We start from the raw sequence: 7727 nt of genomic DNA, 5'->3' as shown, positions 1-7727 counted from the left end.
ATTTTTCTTGCTTACTTGTTCTGAACTTATGCCTGACCAGATTGCAGCACATGCCCAGGTGCAGGATGTGCATGGTGAGATTCAGAGAGGACTTACCATCAGGGCCATGACTGCCAGTAAGTGCCTGCTGCTTTACTTCATTAGGCAAGAGCAAAGAAAGCAGTGCATTCTTCCATTTATAGCCCTAAAAAACATTATTATTGACCATAGTGAAACCTATACGAGCTGTCTTGAAAGGAAGAGTTCGAATTTCCCACTATGAGTAAAGCACCTGCTCTGATGCTTTTAGAGGAATTAATGAAACCCCTGAATCTCAGAGCAGTTTCCTGATAGACTTAATGAATAACTGTCAGCACAGCTGGCACTAATTGGCATGCTTCTGGGTACCCTGAAGGAGAAGGAGCCAAGTGGATAATAATCTCATACTTCTTTGATTTATAAATGTCCATAGTCAGAGTGATTGTTAATTTCTGGGGCAGTACATTGATATTTGTATTTTTGTTTGTGTGTTGATCCTTGTTCTGTGCACATGCAGGGATGGTAATGTCTCAAAAATGTCAGTCTTGTGTTTTTCCAGAAACACAAATTCTTCCTGTGGAAAAATTTTAACAAAAATTATTGTGTGGGCAGAAAGGAAAAGGAAAAACCTTCAAGTTGTAAAAGGAAAATATATCTAATTTGTGTGTGATGCTTACAACCTCAATTTCATCAATCATCTAGCTATTGTGCTAATTTACGTAAATCTAGATGTCATTGATTCTGCCCAGACTAACTCTCATGAAGTATCTGGCTTTCAAAGCTTTGCCACAGTCAGAAGTTTCTCACAAGTGAGTGAGATTTAAGTGCAGGTTGCATGCTTGACAGGTTATACCTGTCTCAAAGAGAGAAAAGGATTTTTTGCACAGGAGTTATTAGGGGTCAGTGAAAAAACTTTAAATGGATTTGAAAGGGAAAAAGGGATAAAACCAAACTCACTCAAGATAAGCCTGGGGACATCACACCAGTATTTGAGGGATGGTTGCTGGCCAATGTCCTTTGGTCTGCTGTCTCAGTGGGACTGGAGATGTATGAAACAGTAAAGACAAAAGGGTTATTGATGTGTTAGGAATTGTGGAAGTGCCTGAGACACAGGAGATCACACAGGAATCACACAGGAATTAGGGCAATTAGGTATTCAAAAAGGTGTTGGGATCAAGAGCCCAGCTGAAAGCCTCCTACTCTAATGCACAGGGGCAACAAACAGGAGAAACTGGAAACTATTGTGCAGCTGGAAAATGATCATATAGCTGTCATCACAAGATATGGTGGGATGACTTACACAACTGTTACAGACCTCCCACACAGGAGGAAGAGGAAGATGAAATATTCTGTAACCAGCTGTGAGAAGTCTCACTAATCTTTGTTCTAATGGAAGACTTCAGCTTACCAGATAGAGATCTGGTAAGACATCTGGAAACAGACTTCAGATATTTTCACAGCAGAAAGGAAATAGTGAGGTTTCCTGGAGTGTGTGGAAGATAACTTCCTGATACAGCTGGTGAGGGACCCACCTAAGGAAGGTGCTCTGCTGGACTTGCTGTTTGTGATAGGAGAGGGATTGGTGAGTGACATGATGTTTGGTGGCCATCTTGTGATCAGAAATTCTCAATTCTCAGACAAGTAAGGATGGTCAGCACAGCTGCCACCTTGGACTTCTGTAGGGCAGACTTTGGCTTGTTTTAGAGACTGTTTGAGAGTCCTCCAAGGGACAGTCTTTTAGACCTCCTTCAGAGGATACTGAGGGAGCCGGAAGAAGAGCTCACTGAGCCACTTTCTATCATTTACCAGCAGTCATGGATAACCAAGAAGGTTCCAATTTACAAGAGCTCAGCAAATGTGATGCCAATGTAGAAGAGGTATAGAAGGAGAATGCCTGTCTGTCTGACCTCTGTGCCAGGGAAGGACGTGGAACAGATTGTCCTGAGTGCCATCATGGGTAGGACAAACTGGGGATCAGGCCAAGCCAGTATGGATTTATGGAGGGTGGGTCCTACTTGACCAACTTGATCTCCTCCTATGTCATGGATATTGTCTACCTGGACTTCAGTAAAGCCTTTGACACTATTTCCCACACCGTTGTCCTGTAGGAAACTGGCTGTTGGATTGCATGGGTTCTCTGTTTCCTAGGTAAAAGCTGGCTGTGGGGCCAGGCCCAGAGAGTGATAGGGAATGGAGTTACATCCAGCTGGGGCCAGGCATTAGTGGTGTTCCCCAGGGCGCAGTAATGGCCCCAGTCTTGTTCCACCTCTTTGCTGATAATCTGGAGGAGGGGAGCAAAAGTACCCTGAGAAACTTTGCAGACAACATCAAGGTGATTAGGAGTGTTGATCTGCTAGAGGGTAAAAAGGCTCTGTAGAGGGATCTGACCAGGCTGTGTGGATGGTCTAAAGCCAACGGTATGAGGTTCAAGAAGGCAAAGTGCCAGGTCCTGCCCTTGGATTACAAACAACCCCAGGCAATACTCAAGGCTTGAGAAAGAATGTCTGGAAATGTGCCTGGAGGAAAAGGAGCTGGGGGTGCTGGTCAACAGCAGCTGGACATGAGCCAGGTGTGCCCAGGGGACCAGGGAGGCCAATGGCACCTGGCCTGGATCACACTACTGGAAGTAGTGTGGCAGCAGGACCAGGGCAGGGATTGTCCCCCTGTACTCGGCACTGGTGAGGCCACACCTCAAATCCTGTGTCCAGTTTTGGGCCTTTCACTACAAGAAGGACTTTGAGAAGCTGGAGCATCTCCAAAGAAGGGTAACAGAGCTGGTGAATGGTCTGGAGCAGAGGTGTGATGAGGAGCAGCTGAGTGAGCTGTGAGTGTTTAGCCTGCAGAAAAGGATACTTGGTGGAGATCTCATTGCTCTCTCCACCTGCCTAAAAGGAGGTTGCTGCGAGGTGGGGATTGGTGTTTTCTTCCGTGTGACAAGTGACAAGAGCAGAGGAAATGGCCTCAAGTTGCACTAGGGGAGGCGCAGATTGGGAATGTCAGGGAAATTTTCTTCAGAGAATGGGTTGTATGTCACTGGAACAGACTGCCCAAGGAAGTAGTTGAACCACCATGGAGAGATATTTGAAAGACATGTAGTTGTGGCACTTGGGAACATGTTTTATAGTACACTTAGCATTGCTGGGGTTGCATTCAATGATTTTAGAGTTATTTTACAACCTAAATTATTCTCTGATTGCATGAGAGGTTATTTATGTTTAGGATTTTCCCAAAATAGCATGTTTGCATATGCCTTTTGAAGCACCATTCTTGGCTGAGAGTGGTAGCCATGGTTAGAAGACATCAGCTGAAGATGAGACATCATTCTCAGTAACTTTTTCACTTTTCTCACTTTAGAATACTAATGGTTATGTTCTTATATTTAACAGAAATTGACCCAAATTAGGGATTATTTAGATCTGCTGTTTTCACAGAGCTACAGTGAATGTTGCCATATCCTCAGACAGGTTCTCTCAGAAAGCTCAGTATTAGTTGCCATGTAGCAGAAAGTGATTCATTTTTTTAAATCTACTCAGCACTACATTTCCACTTGTGGATTTTTGGCTGAAGTCTAGAATTAGAAAAAAAAATTGGTAGTAGTATCAATAACAGCAGCTTCTTCTATATAGAGACGTGTTTTCTCTTGATTGTCTAATTTTTGGAACCAACAATAACCTTTAAAACATTCAAAATTGTAAAGAAATCAAAGTTTGCAACAATAATGTAAGACCTTAAAAATAGAAATTTGAAATGTAAGGGTAATATACTAATATAATTGAATCAAAAGAAAAGGAAATGCAATTTTCTTCTTGGAGCAAGGGCTTTTTAATTATAATAGTGGCTACATTAATCAGATGTCATATTAATACCTGTAATAAAATGCCTTATGGAGCTTTCTCAGCCTACAGAAAATGTACAGAAAAGAAGAGTGATGAAACCAAATGTTAAAAGAATAAAATTGTCTTGAAGACTGGATGAATTAAAAAGGATAAATAGAGTCGTGTGAATTCAGGGGGATGATTTTTTTTTTTTAATTCCTAGAAGTTAGGCAATGAAAAGAGAAAAAAATGTATATTTTAAAGCAATGTTTAAATCAAAGGATGTCCTTAGACTTCTGAAAGGAATTGTAAGAATTGGTCAGTCATATACAGTGCCGTTAATCTACACAGACATCCTATCAATTGCACCTATCAGTGGCATGCTGAAGGAGACACCAACTACCTGCAACTGAAAATTCTGTCCAGCTGACTAGATGCAGTAACATTTTAAGGTTGTCTGGATAATGAGAGTGAAAGCCACTGAGTTTTGTTCTCTTGTGGATGTAAAAAATGATTACATTCCAGGCATGGCTCTCCATTTATTGCGACAGAGCCACTGGCTGTGTGTGAATCCCCTGGATGGTGCCTCTTCAGTGCACTCTCCAGAGGATGGGCACTGATGCCCTCCTCCTCTTCCTCCTCTTCCTCCTCCTCCTCCTCGGCAGACGGGAAGCACAGCCTGCTCCTGGGTACATCCAGCCCAGCCCATACCTCTCCCAGCAGCAATACACACTTTTTCAAATAATTCAGGGCATTTAATTTGGTGAAATTCAGGCATGTTCTGTAGCCTAATTTTCACTGGGTCTTGTTTCATTTTTGCTCCTACATAATGCATGAAATCGCACATAAGAAAGCAAGATATAATGAAAACAGCAGCTATAAATAAACATGAAAACTTACCACTTTTTCTTAAAGGAAATCAGATAATGGAATCAGACTCTCTTACGGAAGATGGATTCTTGTCTTTTCAAGCAGTGGTCTTATGAATATTTTCATGACAATACTTTGTATGTTTCAGTACCTACAGCTACCATGTTTGGAGTACTGAGGAGATATTCTTCAGCCAAGAGATATTTTCAGAAGAAATTCAATGCCCTTAATGCTTCCTCTAACTGCAGCATTACCTACTGAAAGACAAAGAAAGAGCTTAAATATTTCAATTCACTTTCATTTTCAATTCTATTTAATTCTGTTCCACTGGATCAAGCCCTATCATTTTAAAAGACCATTTCTTTCTTTCTGCTTGAACAAAGCAATGAACTCAAAAGTGCTTTTAATCATAATGAATACTGAATTAGGTTAGGTTCCCTATTCGATTTTTGCATATTGGCAACAGATAATTATATCTCCATTTAAAATGTTTCTGAAAATGTTCTTGACTGATCCACTAAATTTAATACATATATATATAACCAAAAAGATTAAATTACATGGTTTTAGAAAAGCTTGGTCTGACAATGTTTGCTTAATTACAGCATCTGTAAAATTCTAAGATGCTTGGGCTTATTTTGGTTGAGCAGATCCTGTGCTATTGTGAATAATGGTTCATTAAAGAAGAGCCTCCTAGGAGAGAAGTTGTCTAAATCATAATGATTCAGATTAGCTTTTCAAAGGAATTAGGAATAGTCAGAGCCATCTTTGATCTTGTTTAGTACACCAAAATGAGGATTTTGTATATCTAGTCTGCATGCTAAATCCATGGCAAAGGAAATTGAATAAAATGGATTATTTCCTGTGTGAGGTCATTTGATAGATTTAGTTCTAAATGCTCTCTCTCTGGAATTGCATGAGATCCTGAAAGCTGGAGAACACACAAGCAGGAAGATGTGAATAAGGCTGCCTGGTTAAATCCATCAGCACCTGACAGACTCTGAGACAAAGATGAGTGGATTTTTCAAAGTGGAATTATAAGGCAAGTAAGGAAGTTGCTAATATTTTTTTAAAGGGTACATTTTTATCCAGCTTCAATTAAATACCATAATACAGCACCTGTGCTAACCCAACCCCCTGCAGTGCTCTTCCCGGGTTGTTGGAGACTAAAAGAAGGGATCTGTGTTTCTACTAAACCTTTCTTATGTTGTCAAAGCCCACATAAATCCATGAAGTTTTTGACCAGGTAGTGATACAGATTTATGATCTCAGGTTGTTCTTCTCTTCAATCTCCTTGTTTTCTTTCTCAGGTCACATTCTCACCCACACTAGAAGTATTTTTACTTTTCTTTATAGGGCATATATTTCTTCTGCCAAATAGTTTTGTACTTATATCTCATTTGTCTTATTTCTTTGGCAAAATCACATAAGGATTTTTCATTCTTTCATTATACCTCAAATTTGGAATTTGATCATAAAATCTGGTGATTGGGCATCAAATTTGATGATTGAACATGTCTGAAATTTTGAAAATTAGCTGGGGATTTACCATACTTCAGAATTGTTTTAGAAGTCCATGTACATAAATTCTTTAACATGCACTAACTTCTTGGGAGAAAGGGGAAATTATTTTATAGAAATATTCTTTCAACAACATATTTGCTTAAAGATATTTAGTCTGGATATGCTATATTTGAAATGTTAGTACATTCAAATACAAGATTGATCTTAAACTTTATACCATCACTATGCTTTCTTTAAATCCTGAATATATAAATTTAGATTCAATATATTTGACAACCTACAAAAAGGCAATATAATTTTGGCAATTTCTGAAAAGTTAAAAGAGGCCTTTAGTGAGATAATGTAAACCACTTTCATGGAAAAATAAGGAGTTTTTTCTCTATACCCATAAAAATTTGGAATAAATATACAACCGTCTCTAGCAACAAAAAATAGGTTTATAATTTTTATTCAAAATGTAATATAGCTTTCCCACAAACAAAAGTCATACCACCACAAAACAGAGTGTTTCCTGACTCTCAGACCAGCCATATCTTGTGCCTTTCTTTTGATTCAAGAGTTTTCTTTGGATTGCCATAGTTCTGTGTTTACTCACCATATTATCAACTTTACAGATTTGTTTGCTAGTTATTTCAAGAGATCTCCACATTTCGATTCCAATATCCTTTTTCTCATCACCATGGGAACCACTGTCTTTTTTATCCTTCAAGAATATTATGTTTTAGAAAAGCTCTCATCCTTGTAATGGAAATTTGCAGGTGAGAACAGCTTCATTCTGTATTCTTAACTTCCAGACAATTTTGCTGCTTGCAGTGATTTATCATCTCTGTTGGTTCTGTCTCCACTGTAGCCAAAGATACCATTGCACCTCCTGCAAATGCAGTCACAGTATCCAATTGAATACTCACTGCAGTTTTAGCACTGGACAAGGCCGAGCCTGCAGTAGCTGCAAAGAGCCCTGCAGCTTTTAAAAAAGCTGCTCCATAAGTCTTAGCTGCAACCAAACGTGCAAATTTTAGAGCTACTTTGGGTATTCCTATGTAATCTGCAGCTATTACAGGCTCTACACTGCAGATGTTATTTTGGGAGCCATCTCTGTATTTTTCTTATTTACTAGTTTGCATTGATAAATACTAGAGAAACCAGGGGGAAAATCTAGGAGAAGAATTGGAGTATTAAAAGATCTCATTACAGAATTAATATTGAAAAGAAAAGAAACAGTGGAAGGGAGATGAATACACTTTTCAAGGCTTAAAATAAATTTTAAATTGTCCTGAAGGATAAATAGAAGATAGACAAGGGTATTCCCAGAACAAATTGTTCTGTGCTGGTTTTCTCTCTCCTTCACTCTGGTTGTAGGACCTTGTGGGCAGCAATGTCTCAGAGGCCATGACAGTAAGGAAACCATGGTAGATTTAGGAAAGATAGCTTAGTATTTGCTTCCTTTAGGGTCACCTAGACTTTCACATCTGTGAACTACAACTGTCAGGTGACACGGTG

The sequence above is a fragment of the Anomalospiza imberbis genome, chromosome 2 (assembly GCF_031753505.1).
Source record: "Anomalospiza imberbis isolate Cuckoo-Finch-1a 21T00152 chromosome 2, ASM3175350v1, whole genome shotgun sequence".
NCBI lineage: Eukaryota > Metazoa > Chordata > Aves > Passeriformes > Viduidae > Anomalospiza > Anomalospiza imberbis.
The sequence above is the reverse complement of the archived record's forward strand: the minus strand, read 5'-3'. Positions refer to the sequence as shown.